The sequence below is a fragment of the Octopus bimaculoides genome, chromosome 4 (assembly GCF_046866305.1).
Source record: "Octopus bimaculoides isolate indiv1 chromosome 4, ASM4686630v1, whole genome shotgun sequence".
In the NCBI taxonomy this organism is placed as follows: Eukaryota; Metazoa; Mollusca; class Cephalopoda; order Octopoda; family Octopodidae; genus Octopus; species Octopus bimaculoides.
In genome coordinates this window covers 146507557-146533826 of record NC_142931.1, presented here as the reverse complement: position 1 = coordinate 146533826, position 26270 = coordinate 146507557, and the positions used below count along the sequence as shown (strand labels likewise).

At 39.1% G+C, this 26270-nt stretch overlaps 1 protein-coding gene across 3 annotated transcripts in view; it reads left to right on the top strand.

Annotated features, from left to right (window-relative positions):
- The window catches only part of LOC106881915 (uncharacterized), an 81459-nt gene that overhangs the window by 20595 nt on the left and 34594 nt on the right, over window positions 1-26270 (top strand). Inside the window, exon 1 of one of the 3 annotated variants that reach the window (XM_014932435.3) lies at window positions 1-61. The exons of the other annotated variants lie outside the window; for them this stretch is intronic. The gene's annotated coding sequence lies outside the window, so the exon portion shown is untranslated. The remainder of the gene's footprint in view (window positions 62-26270) is intronic. 3 annotated transcript variants of the gene reach the window in all.

Below are 26270 nucleotides of genomic sequence, written 5' to 3'. Positions count from 1 at the left end.
TGAGTGATCCCGGAATTTAATCTAACTACACATATAGCAAGACGAGGAAGCAAGAATTAAGGTCAGTTCCACAACCATATATATATTTATATGTAAACATACACGTTCATATACATACGTACATATATATATATATATATATATGTATGTATGTATGTATATATATATATATTTGCACTGCACACACACACGCATGCATATATATGTATACACGCGTATTTATAAATTATTTCATGGCAAAAATAAACACCAGTGCTCTATACATACATACCCTTGTGATTACAGCCTGATGCGCGTACACTTACATATACACACACGTATACATACATGTCATGTACTAAGGTAAACAAGCATTACACCATATTATGTAATGAAGGTTCGGGTAAATTGTGTGAGTGTGTTTGTGTGTGTGTATATATATATATATATACTCGTGCGCATGCACACAGAATATGCATATGTGTTTGTATATATTTTCAGTATTTGTGTCTTTTATTCGTTGTCATTGCTTCTAGATGGTGCGATGGGGTTCCCAAACGACAAAGCCAGTCTGTCTGGTTGCCTGACCCATCACATATCTAGATAGCTACCCTTCATTCATTCTTTTAGTGGGTCGTCGCGATGTATAAAGCCAGGGCTTTTATCTCATGCTATATATATATATATATATATATATATATATATATATATATATATATATATATATATATATATATACGTGTGTGTGTGTGTGTGCAGTATCGTCTTTTTCTATGTATTGGTCACATAATTAAGTTTGTTAATTTGTTTTGATAATTAAATCAGATCTCTTTATATCACGATTGTGTGTTTGTGTGTGTGTATATTATTGTAAAAGTATGTATATATAATTGTCATGACAGTTGTGTATGTGTGTGTGGTGTTGTTACTCTCGTCTACAAGTGTTTTTGTTTTGCTTTCATAGCCCAGGACAGTTCTGATCGAACAGGCCTTTCCATGAAAGCGTTCCAACGAGAACCATCACTTTTACTCTATACATCGAGTATCCAGGACTACATCAGTCTATGAGTCTTCATAGATACTTTTTATAAAACATTATATGAGGGAGATTTAGCTGCTCTTTTAGCAACCCGGGCAATCACATTGAAATCGCGTTTGGTTACTATTACTGTAGTGGTTGTATCTGAGGAGAGCAAAATCTTACACGAAGGGCCCTGGGTTCGTTATCGATCGAAATCGAGATCACTTGAAATAATAGAACAGAAGCCAAAAGCAATATAAAATATAAATGACATTTGCTATCCTCATTAAAATATTGTGAATTTTATAATATTTTATTTATAGATTCTTTGCCTCGTCCTAATTTTGTCGTGACACTCCGCCTGTCATTTGTTATTATTGTTGAGATCACAGGTTAGGCTTGACCATGCAAACTTGTAGATTCAAAGACTTTCCAATCGTGACCAAACAGTCTTTTCCTTTTTGTTAGTATTCAGACATTGTGTCTATAACATTGCATTGTTGTAGGTGTCCTTCGTTTTTTAAGATGCTGAGATGTCATACGAGGGAGATTCAGCTACTATTTTAAGTAGGTCGAGACAGCATATATGTAGCTGTTTAGCTCCTATCGAACAAACAGACAATGAAGAGCGTTACAGCCGTGACCTTCCAGGCCCACTTTACCCCTGGGCCAAGTTATCCAATGTGTCTATCTTTTCTCAGACAGTAAGATCTGATTTGGGAGAGATTTGACTGCTATTTTTAATAGGATTAAACGGTCACCTAGTGGCTACCAGCGATTGTGGTTGGGTGGCCACCGTTGGATAGCCACCCGCCCTCAACAATAACACAAATTAACGTAAACACACACACACATGTTCGGCCAAACAACCCAATCTGAATACATCGGGTAGATTTCCCCACTTCACGTCAAGTAGGCAACCTGGCCATACCCGTTGATGTCCGTGTTGGATGGTGGGTACCTTACCCACCCCTCGATGAGAGTGGGCAAGGGTCAGCATCTTTTGTTTGGCGGCTGGCCACCCCGAAAAGTACAAAAATAATCTACCCTGGTTAAGTCGGTAAGAAGAGCAACAAACGTCAACGGTAGCCTTGAATGTTTGTAAACAACAACGCTCCACCACCACCACCGCTACCACCGTCATCATCGTCGTCGTTAGTCAGCCACCTTGCAGCAGCTGTTACGATAGTGGTGGTGGTGGTGGTATTATTATTATTATTATTATTGTTAGTGGTGGTGGTGGTGGTAGTAGTGCTGTTGCTGCTGCTGCTTCTTAATATTCTAGAACATTCGGAACTTTGTATTGTTTTGGTTTGGTTTCACGTGTTTTTGATGTTATGTATGGGCGTGCGCGTGTGTGAGTGTGTGTTTGTACAATATTTATGTACGTGCCTGTGTATATATCTTTGTGAATGTATATATTTGTGTGTTTATATATATATATGTGTGTTTATATATATATGTGTGTGTGTATATATATGTGTGTGTGTGTGTGTATATATATATGCGTGTGTATGTATATATATATGTGTGTATATATATACGTGTGTGTATGTATATATATATATGTGTGTATATATATACGTGTGTGTATATATATATGTGTGTATATATACATGTGTACATATATATACACACACACATATATACATACACACATATATATGCGTATGTGTGTGTATGTATATATGTGTGTGTATATATAATATATATATACAGAGAGAGAGAAATTGTATAGTGCTCAGGTGCACTAATATACACACACACACACACACACACACACACACACACACACACACATATATACACACACACACACATATTGTGCGTGTATCTTTGTGTTTGATTGTGTATATGTTTGTATTTATATGTGTGTACATATTTCTGTGTGTATATGTTTGTGTTGGTCGCACTTTTATTTCAGTTTTGCTGTTCAATCCCCGATCAACCATCAACCCTGATCGAAACAAAGCTATGATCAAAAGCATTCCAACCGCGACCATCTTGTCTTATTAGCTGTACAGTATCCAAGGAATGCATTATATAAGTTGTCCTTCTGACTGGGTGTGTTTTGGCTGCTTGTTCTTGCAAATGTACTGACCACATAGAAGCACCTTCGTTCGCTGAATGTTAACAGTACTTTTATAGAGTCTGTGTATGTCGTGTGTTGTGTTGTGAAGGTATGCGTGCAGTTATGTATTTGTTGACAGGATATGGTTGTGTGAGTGTGTGTGTGTGTGTACTGTTACTAAATATATGTGTGGTATGTTGCTAACATTCCTGGAATGTGTGTTTATATGCTGTAGGTATACTTATGTTGCCAACGTTCTTGGTATGTGTGCTGTGTGTATGCTAGTGATACTACTACCACTACTACTACCCTTGTTGCACCATTAAGTGCACGTTTGTGTTCCTGCTGTGTAAAACGGGCTTCTCTGTTGCATTTGCTTTGAGGCATCGTGTTTGTTGGTTTATTTTTCCTCTTGCTTTTGTCTTTGGTGTTTCTATACTGTTCGTTCCTGTTCTTCTGCTCAATGTAATCCCAGCCACTCGTTTGTATTCCGTCTCGTGCTCTTCTCTCAAGCATAGACAATGTTTTACTAGACGCGGGCCGCATGAGACAGGTGGGCTGCACTACTTAAAAAAAAAAAAAATGATTAAAGGTAAATATTCTCTGGCATGCCATTCAGAAAATCTCACGGGTCACAGTTTGCTTATGACTGATCAAATGTCTTGAGGTCTTCTGACCTAAAATCGGTAGAGCGTCGGACAAAATACTTTGTGGTATTTAGTCATGTTCGTTTTATGTTCTGGGTTCAAATCTTCTGAGGTCGACTTTGCCTTTTATCCTTCCTGAGTCTATTAAAATAACTTACTAGTCAAATACTGAAGTATTCAACCCTTTCGTTACCAACCTGGCTCTGGTAATACAAATGTCTTGTTTTCATAAGTTTTGAATTAAAATCTTCCACCAAACCTTAGTCACAATATATGTTCCTAACACTAGCTTAATGATAACTAAGTTATTTTACTAAATTCTTTGTTATATTTAAAATAACTGAAAGAAACACAGAGCATCTCAAAGTAAATACGGTAACGAAAGGGTTAAACATCTGGTTTTGTGCCTATATAAGAGGGCCGTATTATAATTAACAGAGTAGTGAACTAGCAGGATTTTATCGAGCATCGGAACAAGATGACTTGCAGTATTTCTTTTGACTCAGTACAAGTCCCGCTGAGCCCTGGGGCAGATGTAATCAATTAAACTTCTGTCTCTAAAAATTATTGACTGCATGTCAAAACCTGAAGCCGTTATTATAACTAACATTAAAAGAAAAAAAAGACTGTAATGACCCGTCACTTGTCAACCTTGTGGCATGTAAAAGAAATCCTTTCTCTTTCATTGCATTTCTCCTCCACCCCCTCCATTTTTTTAGGGGTTTTTACACCAAATTTTGTGTGAAACTCCAAACTGTTACCAGTTTTTGAAAAGTACTCCTCATCTAATGCCCCTGTGGCAAATAAAAGAAATCATCATTATTGTGTAAGAGAGCAGTCCTTGCCATCAAAATGACATTGGGGTAAAATATACAACACCCATTATACCCATTATGACTACCCGTCTGATAAGGGTACACCAGGCACATGCATCACAACCATATGTGAGTGACATGGTGAACTTGTATTAAGATAAACAGCTAATGTCCTTGCAGGTCAGGCCCAGTTAGAATTTTCTTCAAGTTGAATAGCCCATCTGCTCAAGCGGTCACTGAATAAGGGTTGTTTAAGGACGATGAACAAAACACCCATGTTTCCAAAGGTGAATTATTCAAACCCCAAAGAATTCCTCTCAACACATGGCTATGATGCTTCCCCACTACTTCTGCTCATGATTAGAGATGCACATATCATCAGCCACCAAGGGACATGCTCAACTGGTTTTAAAGTCAAGCAAATCTATGGTGTTGAGCAGAATATTTGCTGTAGCCCATCTTTTATACCAAGACAATGTACAAGATAACACTTCCAATCAGTCAAGATGAGAAGCCATGAAAGCCACTGCCTGGTGCTGCATCAAGACAAGATTAACTTTATCTTTCATCCTTTCTGGGTCAATAAAATAAGTACCAGTTACATACTGGAGTCCAAAATTGTTGGCCTTGTGCCAAAATTTGAAACCATTATTGTCATTTTGATGAAAACTCTCAGCTTCTTTTTCTGGGTATATGAGCGTCAGCTGCCTACATCCAGCAAGCTAAGGCGGCACTTGGAGAACTCTTGCACTTACAAGCAATGATGGGTTTTGTGGGTGTTCTATCTTTACAATTGTACCAATCTCTTTTAGCCATGTTGATAGTTGAGTGCTGATACTTCCAAACATACCAATTCATTACTGACACACTTGGAAGTATTATTATCATTATTATTATTATTATTATTAAGAAGGTTGCTTGCTTCCCAATCATATGGTCTTGTGTTTAGTTCTGTGCCCCAAGGTTTCCAACCAAAGCCTTGTGAGTGGATTTAGTGAACAGAAACTGAAAGAAATTTGTTGTGTGTGTTCGAACCTTTGTCTAGACATCATATGATGGTTGTAAATGAAGATCATCATTGGAATGAGGTTATTTTGTTTCCAGTCTTCTCTGGCCACGGGAAAATATTTCTTTGCTTAAAGAGGAAAGGTTGGCAACAGGGAGGGCATCCAGCTGTAGAAAACTTGCTGCAACAAATTCTATTTGATCCTTGCAAGAATGGAAAAGTGAATGTTAAGTGATTATTATTATTATTACTATTATTATTCTACTAGCAGAGATACCCAGCGTTACATGCAATTGAAGAATTAGACTTTTCTGTTATATATATATATATATATATATATATATGTATGCATATATATATGTGTACATATTACATGTACATCTATATATATATATATATATATATATATATATATATATATATATATATATATTTATATATATACATCTACACATATACATGTATACAAATACATCTATATCTGTCTATACATCTACATCTACACATATACATCTATACAAATACATCTATACATATATATATATATATATGTCATACCCAATGACTGGTGTAGCAGCATCATAGTCAACTGCTACAAAGGTAAAGGTGACGCTTTAGATACAAATAATTACAGAGGCATCAAGCTGTTAGATCAGGTTATGAAAGTTACAGAGAGGGTCATAGCCCAACTAATTAGGGAGCGAATCAATTTAGATGAGATGCAGTTTGGGTTCGTGCCAGGTAAAAGCACTACTGATGCCTTATTTCTAGTGAGACAGTTGCAGGAGAAATACCTAGCTAAGGATAAACCTCTGTACCTGGCTTTCGTTGACATGGAGAAAGCCTTTGACAGGGTCCCCCGATCCCTTATCTGGTGGTCAATGAGGAAACTTGGGATAGAAGAATGGTTAGTGAGAGCTGTGCGAGCCATGTACAGAGATGCTGCCAGTAAGGTGAGGGTTGGAAATGAGCACAGCAATGAATTCCGGGTAGAGGTAGGGGTCCACCAAGGTTCCGTCCTCAGCCCCCTCTTATTTATCATAGTCCTCCAGGCAATCACAGAGGAGTTCAAGACAGGTTGCCCCTGGGAGCTCCTCTATGCTGATGACCTTGACCTAATTGCGGAGTCACTATCAGAACTAGAGGAGAAGTTTCAGGTGTGGAAGCAAGGTCTAGAATTGAAGGGCCTTAGAGTCAACCTAGCTAAAACCAAAATCCTAATAAGTAGGAAGGTAGATAAAACACAAACCCCTTCAGGTAGATGGCCCTGCTCAGTATGTAGAAAAGGAGTAGGTAGTAACTCTATAAGATGTACCCGGTGCAAGCTATGGACACATAAGAGGTGCAGCAACATCAAAGGCAGGTTAACTAGCAAGTTAGTTTTTGTTTGTGGCAGATGTTCAGGTGCAATAAAGACTGTAAACAAACAGGAAACAACTTCTATCTCATTCCAGGGTGAAAAACTAGAGGTAGTCGATAGCTTCCGCTATCTGGGCGACCAAGTTAGTAGTGGGGGTGGGTGCGCTGAAAGTGTAGCTGCTAGAATAAGAATAGCCTGGGCAAAGTTTAGAGAGCTCTTACCCCTGCTGGCGACAAAGGGACTCTCACTCAGAGTAAAAGGCAGACTGTATGACGCATGCGTACGAACAGCCATGCTACATGGCAGTGAAACATGGGCTGTAACTGCTGAGGACATACGTAAGCTCGCAAGGAATGAAGCCAGTATGCTCCGTTGGATGTGTAATGTCAATGTGAATACCCGTCAGAGTGTAAGTATCTTGAGAGAAAAGCTGAACATTAGAAGCATCAGTTGTGGTGTGCAAGAGAGACGATTGCGCTGGTATGGACATGTGGTGAGAATGGATGAGGATAGCTGTGTGAAAAAGTGCCACACCCTAACAGTTGAGGGAACCCGTGGAAGAGGTAGGCCCAGGAAGACCTGGGCTGAGGTGGTGAGGCAAGACCTTCGTACATTGGGCCTCACCGAGGCGATGACTACTGACCGAGACCTTTGGAAATGTGCTGTGCGTGAGAAGAAGCGGCAAGCCAAGTAAGATCGTTGCCAGTGCCCCTGGACTGGTTCTTGTGCGGGTGGCACATGAGATGCACCATTTTGAGCGTGGCCGTTGCCAGTACCGCCTGACTGGCTCCCGTAGGATTTTCGAGCGAGATCGTTGCCAGTGCCCCTGGACTGGCTTGTGCGGGTGGCACATAAAAGACACCATTTCGAGCGTGGCCGTTTTCGTGCGGGTGACACGTAAAAGCACCCACTACACTCTCTGAGTGGTTGGCGTTAGGAAGGGCATCCAGCTGTAGAAACTCTGCCAAATTAGACTGGAGCCTGGTGTTGCCATCCGGTTTCACCAGTCCTCAGTCAAATCGTCCAACCCATGCTAGCATGGAAAGCGGACGTTAAACGATGATGATGATGATGATGATATATATATATATATATATAGATGATGATATATATATATATATATATAGATGATGATATATATATATATATATATAGATGATGATATATATATATATATATATAGATGATGATATATATATATATATATATAGATGATGATATATATATATATATATATAGATGATGATATATATATATATATATATAGATGATGATATATATATATATATATAGATGATGATATATATATATATATATACATGTATATATATATATATATATATATATATATATATATATATACATCTATATATACATTTGTGCAGATGTATACATGTATATATATACATCTATATATACATTTGTGCAGATGTATACATACATATATATACATAATATATATATATTATATGTATGTATGTATATATGTATGTATGCCTGTATATATGCGAGATAACAGTTTCACTTTAATAGTTTCAGTATTAAAGTGAAACTATAATAGTGAGATGTTATTGTTTCACTTTTGACAAGTAATACTTAAATAGTGGGGAAGATATATTGCTCTGGGCTTGCACTACATGGACCTTAAGTGAGGCATGTGTAAAATTTGAATGAAATTGGTTGTGTAGTTCTCAAGTTTTAGGGATTCACACAGGCAGACAGACACACATTCGCATCTTTGTATATATAGATTGTCTTTGCACAGCTTCTAACGCTGGAGATGTACTGCGGTGTCAGCTGTTAACTACAAGTGAACTAAGTTAACACCCCATATTTTTCGAGCATCATCCAGAGTATTTGAGTGGTTCCATGCAGTACTGTTTTCTGCAAGTGCTCCACCCTTATTGCAACCCCTATTTGTTCCACGTACTTCTCAAAATTTTTGCTCACTGTTCCCAGGGCTCCGACAATTATTGGTACTACTGCTACCTTTTTCATCGACCACAACTGCTTAACCTCCCAAGCTAACCTGTCATATCTATCGACTTTTCTTTCTTCTTCATCGCATACCTTGTTGTCAGCTGGGCATGCTATATTATTATTATTATTATTATTATTAATGCAGTGAGCTGGCAGAATCATTAGCATGCCAGGCAAAATGCTTAGCGGTATTTCATCTGCCACTATGTTCTGAGTTCAAATTCCGTTGAGGTCAACTTTGCCTTTCATCCTTTCGGGGCCAATAAATTAAGTACCAGTTGAGTACTGGGGTCGATGTAATTGATTGTCCCCTTCCCCACAAAATCCAGGCCTTGTACCTATAGTAGAAAGGATTATTATTATTATTATTATTACCACTATTATTGCTAGTGAACTAGCAAGGGAGCCTCTAGGGAGTTGTTCTATCTACTAGAAATAGCAACCAAATCTTCAAGTCACACCCCACCCCTTCGAAAAAGATGGGCAAATGGAACAAACTTGGAGATCCAAAAGGGTGAGGTGGCTTTCCTTGTAGGTCTGGATCAAGGTTGACTTTGAGCTGCAGGCAATAGTTTACATGTTCATACACACACACACACACACACTGAGTATTGTGGTGGTGGTGGTGGTCGTCGTCATCATTTTGATGATGATGACAGTGATGTTGATAATAGTGCAGGTGATGATGGTAGTGATGGTGATGATGATGACAATAGTGTGATAATGGTGGTGAAGGAGAAAGAGGATAAGGGTGATCATGGCAGTGTTGTTGTTTAACCCTAGTAGCAATCTATGTAAACCAAGGACTACATAATCCAATGTGTCACCTTATTTTTTGAAGTGTTTCAGATATGATTTCAGGAAGATTAATGCTGATACAGACCCCGCCCCCGCACTCTCTCTTTCTCTCCTCCCCTCTCTGTCCCCCTCTCTGCTTCCCCCGCCCTCACCACCTGCCACATCCTTGATGTCCTTTGAATCAAAAGTGAGGACACTAAGAGGACATCTATGTTAGCTCATGATTACAGAATAACCAAAAACATGAAAAATCCATGACATATACATTACCAAACAGTCATCACTTCCAAGTGACAGCCATGCGATTATATTTTAACCGAAAATTATTTTAGATTACAGAAAATTCCTCAGTTTTTCCTATTCAGCCATCTTAGTCTAACTGCTTTAGTTTACTGTTGTCATTTTATCTCTTGACCGCACTGGCCATTGGTGGCTTGGACATAATGTTCTGACAATCTGGTGATTAGCTTTCGCCGTTGGCATCGATGCTGAATTTCAGTTCAGAACCCAAAGAGCGCAAACAGTATCTGCAAACAAAGTACCTCATCTAGAGTTCAAACAATTTTATCAATTGGCCACTGACCTGGGACCTGGACTGGTACGTTACTTAGTGACACCCCCCCCCCCCGGTCCTCAAAGATGAACTGTTAAGTAAAAATGAACAGAGTAGCACTATGTCTCGGTGTGATACCTTCTTACAGCTAAATAAACTGGACTGTTGAAAATTGAGCACCTTTGTCATGGGCTCACTACAAATACCTAGTGGTACATATTTACAGCTAGATAGACTGAGCTGTTCGATTTTAAGTGTCTCTAAGTTTAAGTCCCTCGGTGGATTTTAAATTAGGAATGCAGAGAGCCAGAATCAATACCACAAGGTATTTTATCAAAGACAATCACAACTCTACCGATTCATTAATTTTTTTTAAGAATTAATTACTTTGTATTCAATAAATAAACTTTAGATATGAAGACATTATATTTAGATTTTCAGTTTTTGTGTTGTTTTTTTTAATCTGATAACGCAGTTTTCACAGCAGACTTCAGTAAATCTGATAATGATGATTCTGTGATGTGTCACATTGCTCTGTATGGGAACCCACTATCTTAGACAAACGGTGGAGAGGTGGTGCCTGTCGTCTCCTCAAGGTCACTGTGACTGAAAAGAAAAAGCTGGAAGCAGCCATAATGCACAGGTTGCAGTTGTAAGAAGCAGCATCGGAAGATACAGAATTATTTCCAGACCTCATTTGAATATTTATAAATGAATGAACTTCACTAAAAAATATCCGAGGAGCAGGTGAGAGCATAATGCTAAATAACAGGACAAGTTTACTGCACATAAATAAGACTGGTTTCTGTATGTCTTTTGATGCTACTACAGTATCCATAGTCTGTGCTGTGAAATGACCTGATCTGGTTTAGGATTAAGGGTTAGTTCAGGTTTGGGGTTAGGGTCAGGGTTAAGATTTAGGATTTAAGGTTAAGATTAGACTGTGTGCTGAAGTGTAAATAAACAGGTCGACCGCACACTAAAGTGGTGCCCAGTTTTCATCTATCAAATTTCATAACCCAACACTGTGATTGAAGATACTTGCTCAAGGTGCTAGTTATTTATAGCAAATCGCTAACAGCTACACCTCCCCTTCTTCTTTTCACTCTTACTCAATGTCTTCTCTTTCTTTCTCTCTCCCTCCTTACACATTGTCATTATTTCACCTCGCCTCTTACTGTTCCCCTTCAGTCACTCTCTCTCCCAGACACTGTTTCTCTTTGTTTCTATCTACCTCACCCTCCATTCACTTTTATAGCTTAGGTACATATAATGGAGAGGTATATATATATATATATATATTTAGAGTAATATAAGGAAGTATATTATACACCTGCATATTTGCATGTATATTGCAAGAGACATATATACATAACATAATAAGCATGTATACATGATCATATACATGCATATAGACATATCGTCAGCTCCAGCTTGTATCTGAGCATTGGGTTTGTCAGTTTCCATCCAGTCTCCTCGATTGATGTTTGTACCGAAAGTGACTTTGGAGTCCAAGTTGGTGGTGAAAGAGTCATGGGCAGAACTCGCATGGGATGGTCAGTGCGGGTCGAGGACGTTGAAAACACTCCTTTCTTCTCCTGCGTTTTGCTTCCTCATTCTGTTGTCTGTTCTGCTCGAAGGTGCTGAATCCATTGCGGATAGCAGTCCTCCGGGTTGTCCTATCCATGGCAATCTGTTCCCATGATGGATGGATGGATGGATGTTAGCTTGAGCCAAGGTCTGTTTGATGGAATTTCAGACCTCCATTGAAGACGACATATGAGTGGTCGGTGAGAAGACAGAAGAAAAACAATCCAACCAAAAAGACAAATGTGTGTGTGTGTGTGTGTGTGTCACCCATGCCAGCATGGAAGGCGGATATTAAACGATGATGACAATGATGATACACACACATGATTATATATATATATATATGTATATATACGCATACATACATGATAAAATTGGTGCTCCAGCATGACCACAGCCACTTGGCTGAAACCCATAAATAAATAAATAAATAAAATATATATATATATACAGGGTTGGCCAAAAGTCACCTGACAGTAAATCAAAGCCATTCACTTCCAAGATTTATTTATGCTTAACAACTGAATGAATTTAATAAAAGCATCTAAATATGAAACAGCAGGAAAATTGTTTAAACTGAAGTCCTTCTTGAGTGACATTTTTCCATTCAAGTCAATGCAGAATTGCTGATAGTATTTATGGAATTTTGATTTACTGTCGGGTGACTTCTGATCAACACTATATATATATATATATATATATAAATATATATACTGTTGTGTCTGGGGAGAGTCATTCTCTTTTAGTGCCTTATAATTTAACACACTCACGGTAAAATTTCCACTTATTTACATATTTATTTCTGTAAAATTTTTTGTTGCGTCTTGCATATATATATATATATATATATATATATATATGCATATATACACACACACACATACATATCTATATATATATCTGATCATATATTGCGGACAGCGCCAAGTTCAACATTCTGATGGCTGACTTGATGAGATGAGGAATGTGTCTTGCATGTGCAACCCTATGGAATTGGAAAGATACATACAACACTTCATCCACCGCTTGCAGTTCTGACTACAACCAAAGGGACAGGATTAGAGTAGACAAAGGAGCCAGGACTAAGTACAAAGCCATCATTGAGTGTGATGCTAAGGGGATCTTCCTACTGTACAGGAGTAATTCCTGGGACAGCACAGAAAGGACCCGTAATAAGATAAATAAGGCCAACACTTGGTATGACAACAAAAAATACCAGTGTGTCATGTTCATTGAAATTTCCTAGATGTTTTTCCAACATGTACAACTTGGTGATTCCTATTAGCAAATGAAACATGTGTAATGGTGACAAAACAATACAAAAAAAATTGTTATACAGGGTGTCCACAAGGTCTGGGTACATGGAGTAAATAAACTCATAACATAAACAATTAAATATAAGAAATAATAATTTCTTAAAGTATGTGTTAATCCTCATGTACCCAGACTTTTTGGACACCCTGTAGAATAGCTCTGCAAACAATATTTCCAGAATGTTCAACTTTAATACGTACATCAATGCAACAATGGCAGCAACTATATTCTGGATTGTAATAATGGAATAAGCGGTGAACTAGCACACCCTTTTAGAAAAGCAGTAAGGCTAATCTACGAATTAAAGTAGTAAAGAGGGCTGGTGCCCCTTTAAAATCCCTGATCCGCAATACCTATCCCTTTGATAAGTCCCCCTGTACAGAGTACAATTGTGTTGTATGTAGGATGAAACCATAGGCTAACCATAAGATTAGGAATGTAGTGTATAGTTTACGATGTGCTGAGGGATGGTGCAGAAACATGACAACTACCTACATAGGAGAAACTGCATGCAGCATAGGAGAGTGTATAGATGAACATTGGCGAGAGCTCAAAGAAGGGAAAAGCTCGTCAGTGCTCTACCAACAGGCTCAGACTAAAGTTGGAGGCTCGATTAATAGCATAAAGGTTAAAGTACTATCAACATGTAGAACTGACACGACACTTAGATTACAGAAGCTACACACATAACAGTAGACAGACCAAGCCTCAATGGGAAACATGAATGGAACAGTAACACCCATCACCATATCACACCACATGACTAAAGACAGCAGAGATGTGAAGAGAAAAAGGAAGGGAAAAGAAATATAAACCCGTAAATAATACACAGATACAGAGTAATACACACACAATAGACATATATGCACTTACCTTGATACTTATGAGAAATGGATAGATGTATTAAAAAAAAGTAAATAAATAGATAAATATATCTGTCACATACCTGTAAAATGTAAGACAGATAAATAAAATAAATAAATAAAACTAAAGAGCATGGATACATATGAAATGAACCCCCCCCCCCCACACACACACACAGATGAAACCTCATGAACAGCCATATGATGTCAACAACACAACTAACACGGCCAGTAGCAGCGGCGGTGCCAACGACAGCATTAACTGCAACAACAACTACCACAATGACAACGCCATGGACGAACACACACACATACACAGAGGAATACAGGAACTGTACCTTTTTGCTTTTTTCTCAGGTCTTAGGACAGTAGCAACACAATGGGGTGAGAAGTTGGGACTGAAAGGAAGGCCACACTACTGCTAAAAGCTACGACACACACACATGCATACGCACACATGCACATGCACAAACAAGGAGACATATGCATGTGCAGATAAGGATACACATCTTAGAAGAACAGAATGAGGTAAGTGGAGCAAGAACACACACGGAATCAAAAAATGTCGCGGAAGAGGTCACAAATGTGACGAAAGATTTCTGGACAATGGACAGGCATCAAAATAATAAAATAACGTTAATAAACAAATGAACAAAAACAATATATATATATATATATACACGTAAAAATCACCCACTACACTCTCGGAGTGGTTGGCGTTAGGAAGGGCATCCAGCTGTAGAAACTCTGCCAGATCAGATTGGAGTTTGGTGCAGCCATATGGTTCGCCAGTCCCCAGTCAAATCGTCCAACTCATGCTAGCATGGAAAGCAGACGTTAAATGATGATTATATATATATATATATATATATATATATAGTGCATGTGTTTATTTGGCAAAAAAAAAAAATAGACAAACACACACACATATATATATACATACATGATCATATATATATATAAGAATACAAAAAAATGGGACAAGAACACGACAACAAGACATCCAGACAGATAATACAAAAAAGGACAAGAAAAGACAAGGATAGATCATTCGGAGTTTTCTTTCGTCAGTCAAGTTCCAGATTATCTTTGCAGTTTCGGCTGGTTATACTAAAGACTGCTCCAATCTGGCCAGCCCCAAAGAAAATCCAAGCTAAGAGCATTAGATTCCTTGGAAGATAGCGAATGTATACAAAAACAAGGACGGAAGAAAACGGAGAAATGGTACACAATTACAAATACAAGCAACAGGACATGAACAACATATATTTATATACATACTTGATCATGTATATATAATGGAGAAATTATACAAAATGTATAAATAGATGATGAGTAAAGCACCAGCACAGTTTCAATTACACATACATGATCACACACACATATCTCATCACACACGCACACACACACACACATATATGATCATATATATATATATCATGCATTTAGTCCATGTGATCTATATGTATAAACACGTATTTTCTATGAAGTGCATTAAGTATGATTGTGTGTAAGCATTGAATGATTAAGACACCTACATGTATTTATTGTATTAAAGATCTGAATTTATATATATACGATGATTTATTTAATAATCATCTATATTGCAGAAGCCATGTGTGTATCAGTCTAGACATCTGATGATGGTTGCGAACAAGCATCTCTGTCATGAAAGCGAGACTATACATTTCCAGTCATCCGTGAAAAACATGTCTGGCCATGTTTACCTATTAAATGATATTGAAACCCCCCCCCCCACACACACACACCATTGCTGACTGCTTTCAGTTTCTGCCGAACAATTCGACTCGGTGCTTTCACAGCTCCAGGGCTTTGGTGCGAGGCTCAAGAATGAGGTGCCATAGAATGGGACTGAACCTAAAACCATGGGGTTACAAAGCAAACTTCATGGCCAACTACATTGCCAACTTCTCAATTCAATATTCATAGATACAGGTGTACACGATAAACATGCACACCTGTATCGTCATCATCATCATCATTTAACTCCGTTTTCCACGCTGGTATGGGTTGGACGGTTTAACTGAGGACTGGCAAGCCAGGAGGTTGCACCAGGCTCCAATATAATCTGGCATGTTTCTACAGCTGCATGCCCTTCCTGACACCTGCCATTCTGAGAGTGTAATGGGTGCTTTTTACGTGCCACCAGCATGGGGAGCCAGTCAGGCGACACTGGCAACGACCCACACATGAATGGTGCTTATTGCATGCCACAAGCCCGAGAGCCAGTCAAGCGAAACTGACATCTGCCACAACTACAATTTCCATTTTTTATTGTGATTTTGATTTTTGACAATTATGTAAATATTCATACAGAGAACTGGCAGGAACATTGGCACACTGGGCGAAATGCTTAGTGGTATTTCAACTGTTTTTTTATGTTCTGGGTTCAAATTCTGCTGAGGTCGACTTAGCCTTTCATTCTTTTGAAGTTGATAAATTAAGTACCAGTTGCATACTGGAGTCGATCTAATCGACTGACCCCCCCCCCCCCCAGAATTTCGGGCCTTGCACCTAGAGTAGAAAAGAATATTCATACATTTAACTTTATTACAGGACAACCATACATTTATCTGTCTCGCGTATTTCTTCTCCAAACAGAAAAAGAGGTAGACGGAATGAGAGAGACAGGCATATACAACAAGAGAGAGGGAGAGATAGTGAGATAGAGACATAGAGAGGAACACAAAGACGGAGAGAAAGCAGAGGTCCAGCGTCTCACTTGTTTTTTCTCCATAACCCCCTTTCTCTCTCTCACACATGTTTTTTCTCTAGAGAGATAAAGAGATAGAGGTAGTGCGAGAGAGAGAGACACATATACAACCAACGAGAGAGGAAGATAATGAGAGAGATAGAGAGGGACATAGAGACAGAGAAAGCAGAAGTCTGGCGGCAACTTCAAAGGAATAAATGTAATTTTGGAGGTGGATTGAGTGATAGGTGGAGTATTTTTTCACTCTTTAAAAAGCTTTATGATGAAATAGACAGTAGGTGGATTGCTAGAAATAGGAGCCAATACACCACGAACTCCACATCTCCCTCATTCCGTTTTCAGAAAATAAGTGCACAGTTATCTGCGAAACGGTCAAATTAATTTAAATGACATGAAAAACCTGAAATATTATCAGTTTTATTTAATGTTTTCAGCAGTCAACATACAAACAAACAAATTTTGCTTTTTATAAGGATGGATGTAGATAGATAATATATATAGGTGCAGGAGTTACTGTGTGGTAAGTAGCTTGCTTACCAACCACATGGTTCCGGGTTCAATCCCACTGCGTGGCACCTTGGGCAAGTGTCTTCTACTATAGCTTCGGGCTAACCAAAGTCTTGTGAGTGGGTTTGGTAGACGGAAACTGAAAGAAGCCTGTCATATATATGTGTATACAGTGTATATATCAGATTGGAGTTTTGTTTTGTCACATATTCATTTTGATGACTTTCTGGAACATAGAATCATCTACAAAGATTTTTTTTTTATTATTATCATTTAATTTTTTTTTGCTATGTTTGATGGTGTTTTCAGTGGCATTTTTGTGAATAATAAACAGAAGAGGGCTTGTCACAGTACCCTGTTACTGGAGGACTGCTAAAGACTTTTTCACACACACACACACATATATATATATATATTCTTTTATTCTTTTACTTGTTTCTGTCATTTGACTGCAGTCATGCTGGAGCACTGCCTTTAGTTGAACAAATCGACCCCAGGACTTATTCTTTGTAAGCCTAGTACTTATTCTATCGGTCTCTTTATACTGAATCACTAAGTGACAGGGACATAAACACACCAGCATCGGTTGTCAAGCGACGGTGGACACACACACACATGCACACACACATATATGACAGGTTTCTCTCAGTTTCTGTCTACCAAATCCACTCACAAGACTTTGGTTGGCCCAAGGCTATAGTAGAAAACACTTACCCAAGGTACCACGCAATGGGACTGAACCTGGAGCCATGTCATTGGTAAGCAAGCTACTTTCCACACAGCCACTCCTGCACCTATATATATATATATATATATATATATATATATATATACACACGCACAGACACACACACACACACACACACGATGGGCTTCTTTCAGTTTCCATCCACCAAATTCTCTCAAGACTTTGGTCAACCCAAGGCTATATTAGTAGACACTCACCCAAAGTGCCACACTGTGGGACTGAACTTGGAACCACGTGGCTGAGAAGCAAACCTCCTACACAGCCACACCTGTATTACTTTTTTGCTCTTACTCTGAAGAGACGGGATTGCATCACATGCAATACCTTGTAGTATTGCATAATCCTTTATATTTATATCTATGATGTATTTAGGAAATGATCACAATGAACAATCTTTTATAACACCATCACCTCCATTCTTAGACTTGCTGTGTGGTAAGTAGCTTGCTTTCCAACCACATGGTTCTGGGTTCAGTCCCACTGCATGACACCTTGGGCAAATGTCTTCTACTATAGCCTCGGGTCGACCAAAACCTTCTGAATGGATTTGGTAGAAGGAAACTGAAAGAGCCTGTGGTGTGTGTGTATGTATGTATATATATATATATATATAACATGCGTTTTCTCCAATCCTTAAATTCTTAAATATACTCAAATACCCAAAATTTCAAGGAGTTCCTGCCTTAAAAACAGGAGCTAACCACAGTTATTTTGTGTTCTTTGCTACATTGGTTTCTATTAACCCATTTATTCTATCAGAAGAATTTTTATTCATTAAGATAGAAGAAATACACATAATTATATATATATATATATATATATACGTGGCTGTGTGGTAAGTAACTTGCTTACCAACTAGATGGTTCTGGGTTCAGTCCCACTGCATGGCACCTTGAGCAAATGTCTTCTACTATAGCCTCAGGCCAACCAAATCCTTCTGAGTGGATTTGATAGATGGAAACTGAAAGAAGCCCACCATATACATATTTGTGTGTTTTTATGATTTTGTGTCTGTGTTTGTCCCTCACCACCACTTGGCAACCGATGTTGGTGTGTTTATGTCCCTGGAACTTAGCAGTTCAGTAAAAGGGAATGATTAGGCTTAATATAAAAATTAGGCTTATTATAAAAAAAGTACTGGAGTCAGTTCGTTCAACTAAAACTTTCCTAGGTGGTGTCCCAGCATGGCCAGTCTGTCGTATACGTCTGTGTTTGTCCCCCCCTCTCAACTGATGTTGGCATGTTTACCTCTCTGTAACTAAGCAGTCTGATAAAAAAAGAACGATAGAATTAGTACCAGACTTAGCAAAATCAATAAGTACTGGGCTCGATTCACTCAACATTATTTAAAATAACGATCATATCAAGTGGCCAGCATCGAAAAAACCATATAGGTAATAATTACTATAGATATATAATTATATAAATATAACTATGATTAAGAGTACTGGAGAGGTACCACTATCCTAGATATAGCAGTCAAAAATGCTATATTTTGACTGCTATATTTAGCATGGTGATACCTCTCTAGTAGCCTTAATCATAATTATATAATTGTCTCTCTCACTCATATATATATATATATATATATATATATATATATATATATATATATATATATATATATATATATATACTCTCAAGGTTTTGATCAGTTTAGAGCCATAGTTGAAGACGCTTACCCAAGGTGCCACATGGTTAGGAAACACTTCTTATTACATGTGTGTGTGTGCATATATCTTTTACTTGTTTCAGTCATTAGACTGCAGCCATGCTGGGGCACCACCTTGAAGAATTTTTGGACCAGGTCATGAAAGTTCCTGAAAGATGTTATAGCCTAATTAATTTAGAAGAGAATTAGTTTGCACGAGATGCACTTTGGTTTTGTGCCAGGGCATCCTTCTGCTGGAGAGGAATTCAGCTAAAAGTAAACCATTGTACTTTGCTTTTGTCAATCAGGAAATATCCCTTGACAGAGTTCTTTGGTCTTTGATGCTGAATCTGAGGGAGAAGAGGACAAAGAACTGAAATTAATGACATTTTTCTGTGCTTGATGGAACCAATAAGTTATAATAAAAGTGAGCTCCTAAAAGCATTGGGTTCATGTTTACACACTTATTGGGCCCTACTCCTGCACCCAGTCTGTCCCTGTCAAGCCTTCCCATATTCCTAACACACCCATCCATTCATCACTCTTTTAATTATAATTCTATTCAGCTGTTGTAATCATATGACAGCAGAATCTGCTTGATACTTGTTCCCTTTTTTTTTTTGCCAATGGTGACCTCCACCTCTCCCTAGAACCACCACTTCCCTTAACATCCATCCTTCATGCTCAATATCACCCCTTCCCACTTTATTTTTACTGATCGTCCCTTTCAGTGTCTCCAGGTACCTTTTCCTGTCTTCTCAGCTAAATTGCCATACCCCATCTTTAGCACCCTCTCATATCCACCACTGCCACCACCTTTATTCCCCATTCTTTGTAGGGAATAAAGTAACCTCCACTTTGTATGTCTAACCTCCATCTTTGTCTATGTACATCTCTCTACCCTGACACCACCATCACTGCACACCATCTTATTTTCTGCTCTACTTACAGGTTTATTAAACTGCTGCTTTCCACCCTTCCTCTATTGCCCCTTGTCACCTCCTCCTCCACTTCCTTGGGGTATTTCTTTTACCTTCTCCCCCATTCACTACACCTGTACATCAGTTATTCCATTCATCTTTACTCCCATCCATAACCACCAGCCACTCTCTTCTCACACTCCTATGAACTCATTCACCCATCCTCAGTCTATATTCCACATCCTCAGTCTGTATTCTCTCTTATTCTTCCTCCTTCTTCTTCTTCCTTGACCGTATGCTCCAACACTTCATCACCAACACCTCTGTCATCTTTCCAGTTGCTCCCATCCTCTTCTACATAATGCAAAGTAGCTATGTAGCTTTTCTATAGCAAGATGCCTGTCTCTTTATTACATTTTAACCTCTCAACACCTGACAAAAAGCCAACTCTGCCTTGATGACATTCTGTAAAGTGGTTGGTATCAGGACGAGCATCCAGCTATAGAAACCATGACAAGAAACCATCTTAAGGAAGACTTAGATCCTCAACTCAGTTGTCCGGCTTTTGTTGGATCCTGTCAGACTGCCTCATTCTTGTCAGTATGGAAGATGGTCATTAAACGATGATGTATAGTGTGTGTGTGTGTGTGTGTGTGTGATCATCATCATCATTTAACATCTGTTTTCCATGTTTTTAATATAGCATCATGGTTATTCTGGGATGGGTTGAGTGAGACTTCACGAGGCAGGACTCTCTCATTGGATGTCTTTCCTCATACCAATCCTCACTTCATTTCAAACAAGATAACTTTTTCCCTTTGGTCTTTGCTTGTTTAACCACAAAACTACAGAATATTTTGTTTATGAAGGATGTAAACAAATGTTACTGCTCTCGCCAAGTGGTGCCAATGTGAAGACACACCCACAAGTAAGACAGACATAAAAGGATGATGATATTGATAATGACAGCAATGGTGGCAACAAGATTCAATACAGTTTCCGTCTCTCAAATGTCAGGAGGTTGAACCACATAGCCCATCATCATCCTTTAACATCCATTATCCATGTTGGCATGGGTTAGGTAGTTTGACAGGGTCCACTGGCCCAAGGACTGCATTGTCTTCCAGTATCTGCTATATGTATATCATCATTTAACGTCTGCTTTCCTTGCTGGCATAGGTTGGATTGTTTGACTGAGGACTGGCAAGACGGGAGGCTGCACCAGGCTCCAGTCCGATTTGGCAACTAGTTTCAGCTTGAGAACTGCAGCCATATTGGATCACTTTTGTTAGCTTTGCCACACCTTTTCTACCTGGCACCTCCTCTGATGTGTGACATTTGATGCTGCCCTCATCTGCATATCCTGTCATGCAGTAGGTTCATCCAGAGCCCTTAACAGGAGGAGATCTAGTTTTGTTTTGAAGGCCCCTACATCCACACTGTGCAGGTCTCTCAAGCATTTAAAAGTTGTGGGCCCTTCAAACCCAAGCTGTTGCAGTATCTGGTCCTGTATCTTTGACACAATGTTGGGATCTTTGGCATTATACAGTGGTGCCCCATTCTGCTGTTTGTGTAACTTTTGGTGCCAAAGTTTGGTACAAGTCCTTCCAGGATTCTCTAGATGTATATCACTGCATATCTTTTCTACTTTCATTTTTGGGAGAATTCAAAGATTTTAGTCTGTTCCCTCTCTAAGTTTTTCTTTACTTTGGGTATTCACTGAAGTGACCTGTCTCTTGAGTGGAACCCAAAGTGGCAAACTCAGAAAGTGCAGCTATTTAGTCATTGACTGTTTGTGGTGGTGTTTAGTGAAGGATACTTCTGTAGATGTAGCTGCACTCAGGTTATAAACACAGTCATCCTTTATCATCCACTTTTCTATGCTTGCATGAATCAAATGGAACTTGTTGAGGTTGATTTTCTATGACAGGTGTCCCCCCCCCCATCCTTTTGCCAAACCTCTTTCTCTTTCCAGATGTGGTCAGACATGTTTTTCATGAAAGACTGCAAATGAACAACTTTGCTTGTATGATGATGATCATCATCATTTAAAAGCATCACATTACGTCAAGACAAGGACGCACACAATCTCTCTCTCTCTCTCTCTCTCTCTCTCACACACACACACACACATAACAGACTTCTTTCAGCTTTCATCTACCAAATCTACTCGCATGACTTTTGTTGGCCTGCGGCTAAAAAAGAAAGAAATTTACCCAAGGTGCTGAACAGTGGGGTTGAACCTGAGACCATATGATTGGGAAGCAAGCTTTTCAACCACACAGCCATGCTGCATCTAAACATGTTAAATGATATTTGTTACCCATTTTGAAACAAGCTAGAATTTTTTTTTGTTTGTTTAATGATCCAATGTTGTATGCTATTGAACTCCGCATTATTTCTCCTTCACCCAATCACTCGTGCCATCTCTGTCTTGTTTGATGCAGAGATCCCTTCATCAGTGTTGGCCTCCAGCATTACTTTAGTATTCTCTTTTACTTGTTTCAGTCATTTGACTTTGGCCATGCTGGAGCACCGCCTTTAGTCGAAGAAATCGACCCCAGGACTTATTCTTTGTAAGCCTAGTACTTATTCTGTCAGTCTCTTTTGCTGAACTGCTAAGTTATGGGGATGTAAACACACCAACATCGGTCGACAAGCGATGGTGGGGGCACAAGCACAGGTACATAAAATACACACATGCACACATACATATACAACAAATACATACATATATATATATATATATATATATATATATATATATATATATATATATATATATATATATACGACAGGCTTCTTCCAGTTTCTGTCTACCAAGTCCACTCACAAGACTTTGGTTGGCCCGAGGCTTCAGTGGAAGACACACTTGCCCAAGGTGCCAAGCAGTATATAATATATAATCAACATCAGAACGTGGTCGATGCCAGTTCCGCCTGACTGGCTCCCATGCCAGTGGCATGAAAAAAGCACCCACTACACTCTAGGAGGGGTTGGCATTAGGAAGGATATCCAGCTGTAGAAACCTTGCCAGATCAGATTGGAGCCTGGTGCAGCCTTCTGGCTTGTCAGTCCTCAGTCAAACCATCCAACCCATGCCAGCATGGAAAACAGACGTTGAACAATGATAATGATATATATATATGTGTGTGTGTGCGCGTGTGTGTGTGTGTGCATGTGTGTGTGCGTGTGTGTGTGTATCATTCACTAACCTACCCCACCCCCATATAGTCAAGACTTTTTTGTTCTTTTCCTCATGTCTTTTTCCTTTTCCTTTTTCCCGTTTTTTTTATTTTCTTGCCTTGCAAGTTACTTGGTAACCTTGTTAATGCCAGTTGCATAAAAAAGCACATGGTACAATCTGTAAAATGGTTGGCATTAGGAAGGGCATCTGGTCATACAAACCATGCCAAAGCTGACATTGGGACTTGAAATGGCCTTAGAGCTCAACGGATCCTGTCAAACCTCGCAACCCATGCCAACATGGAAAATGAACATTAAACGATGATGATATGAGTTGTTGGCACTCTGTCACTTACGACGAGGGGGGTTCCAGTTGATCCGATCAACGGAACAGCCTGCTCGGGAAATTAACGTGCAAGTGGCTGAGCACTCCACAGACACGTGTACCCTTCACGTAGTTCTCGGGGAGGTTCAGCGTGACACAGTGTGTGACAAGGCTGACCCTTTGAATTACAGTCACAACAGAAACAGGAAGTAAGAGTGAGAGAAAGTTTGTGGTGGAAGAGTACAGCAGGATTCGCCACCAACCCCCCCTCCTGCCGGAGCCTCGTGGAGCTTTAGGTGTTCTTGCTCAGTAAACACTCACAATACCCGGTCTGGGAATTGAAACCGCGATCCTATAACCTGTGTTTGTCACCCCACCATCGCTTGATAATGGATGTTGGTGTGTTTACGTCCCCGTAACTTAGCGGTTCGGCAAAAGAGACCGATAGAATAAGTACTAAGCTTGCAAAGAATAAGTCCCGGGGTCGATTTGCTCGACTAAAACCGGTGCTCCAGCATGGCCGCAGTCAAATTACAAACAAGTAAGACAGCAATGTCCAATCTGTGAAAGCATGGAAAGGAGGAAGTTAAAACGGCCATGATGCCAATGCGTGTGTGCATGTGTGTGTGTGTGTGTTTTTTCTGTGATTTAGTCCCAGCTGGGGGAACTTCCCCACACCATACCCTTTCCGAAACCTTCACCCTCCTCCGTCAGGTCAATGTCCGCTCATACTTGCATAACATGACCCAAACCCACACGTTTGCACATTTATGTGTATGGGCGTCTTTCACTTCACAGCTTACTTATTTCTCATAGACACACACACACAAATACATATATATGTGTGTGTGTGTGTGTGTGTTAATGCATATACATTAATGTGCGTATGTGTGTCTGCACTCTAATCATTATCTCATAAATTAATAACAGAAAAAAACCCACACTCTCTCCCCCTCTCTCTTGCTCTTTCTTTCACCTCCTCCTCCTCCTCCTCACACACACAACAAAAACAATGAGGACGTCCTCCCCTCCCCTCCCCCTCCTCTCTCTCTCTCTCTCTAAAAGCAACATGTCCTCTGCCTACCACTCGTTCACTCTTCCCTGCCTGCTTGTGTTGCTCAAGGAGAGGTCAACGATCTGAAGTGTGAGTCATAATGAGGACAATTACAGCTGGAAGCTTGCAGCTAGCTGCACAACTAGTATGCACCAAGTGAATGTAGTGCACCTACATATTGGCTGCTGCAACATGTTTCAGGATGCTTTGTATATTAGATTAGACTGCTGCAAATGTGCGTGTGTGTGTCAAAAAGTTTATACATACGTGCGTGCATACGTGCATACATACATGCATAAACATATGCGATGCAACTGCAATCCAACTTTGCACTAAGTAAATTATGCAAGTTATGCTGCAATGAAGATTGTAGAAGAGGGGTAGATATTGAATAACAACAACAACAACAAGAAATTCATATCCAATTCTGTGCAGCAACTGCCAAGCAGTCGCACTTGTTGTAATAGCAAATAAAGTTTTGGGTCAGAATAAAGTATACTTCGTATGCTTAAGCCTCTCTTTGTTGTTGTTTCTTACATAGCTGCACCTCTTGCTTCAACACTGACCAATGTGATGTTTGCAGTGGACCACATGGGAGAGGTTAAGGTCACGAAAGTGATAGCTGTTGTTTTTATTGGGGATATTTGTCTTGTCACTTAGGTACTGAGGAATGCAGCAAAAAGTATGTTGACAAGACTTGTCTGGAAATTGTATAGAATAGAAAAAAATATGAAAATATAACCACATTATGAATGTATAATGACTTAATATTTAAAATAATAATAATAATAATGATAATAATAATAATATATGACCTCTTTTGTCATTTAGCATTTATATCTTTCAGTCATTAGACTGCGGCCATGCTGGGGCACCACCTTTAAGAATTTTTAGTCAAATGAATTAAGCCCTGTACTCTTTTTTTTAAAGCCTGGTACTTATTCTATCAGTTTCTTTTTGCTGAACCACTGAGTTACAGGGACATAAACAAACCAACACCAGTTGTCATGTAGTGGTGGGGCACACACATAGGTATATACATACATACATATATATATATATATATATATATAAATGATGGGCTTCATTCGGTTTCCAGCTACCAAATCCACTCACAATGCTTTGGTCAGCCAGGAGCTATAGTAGAA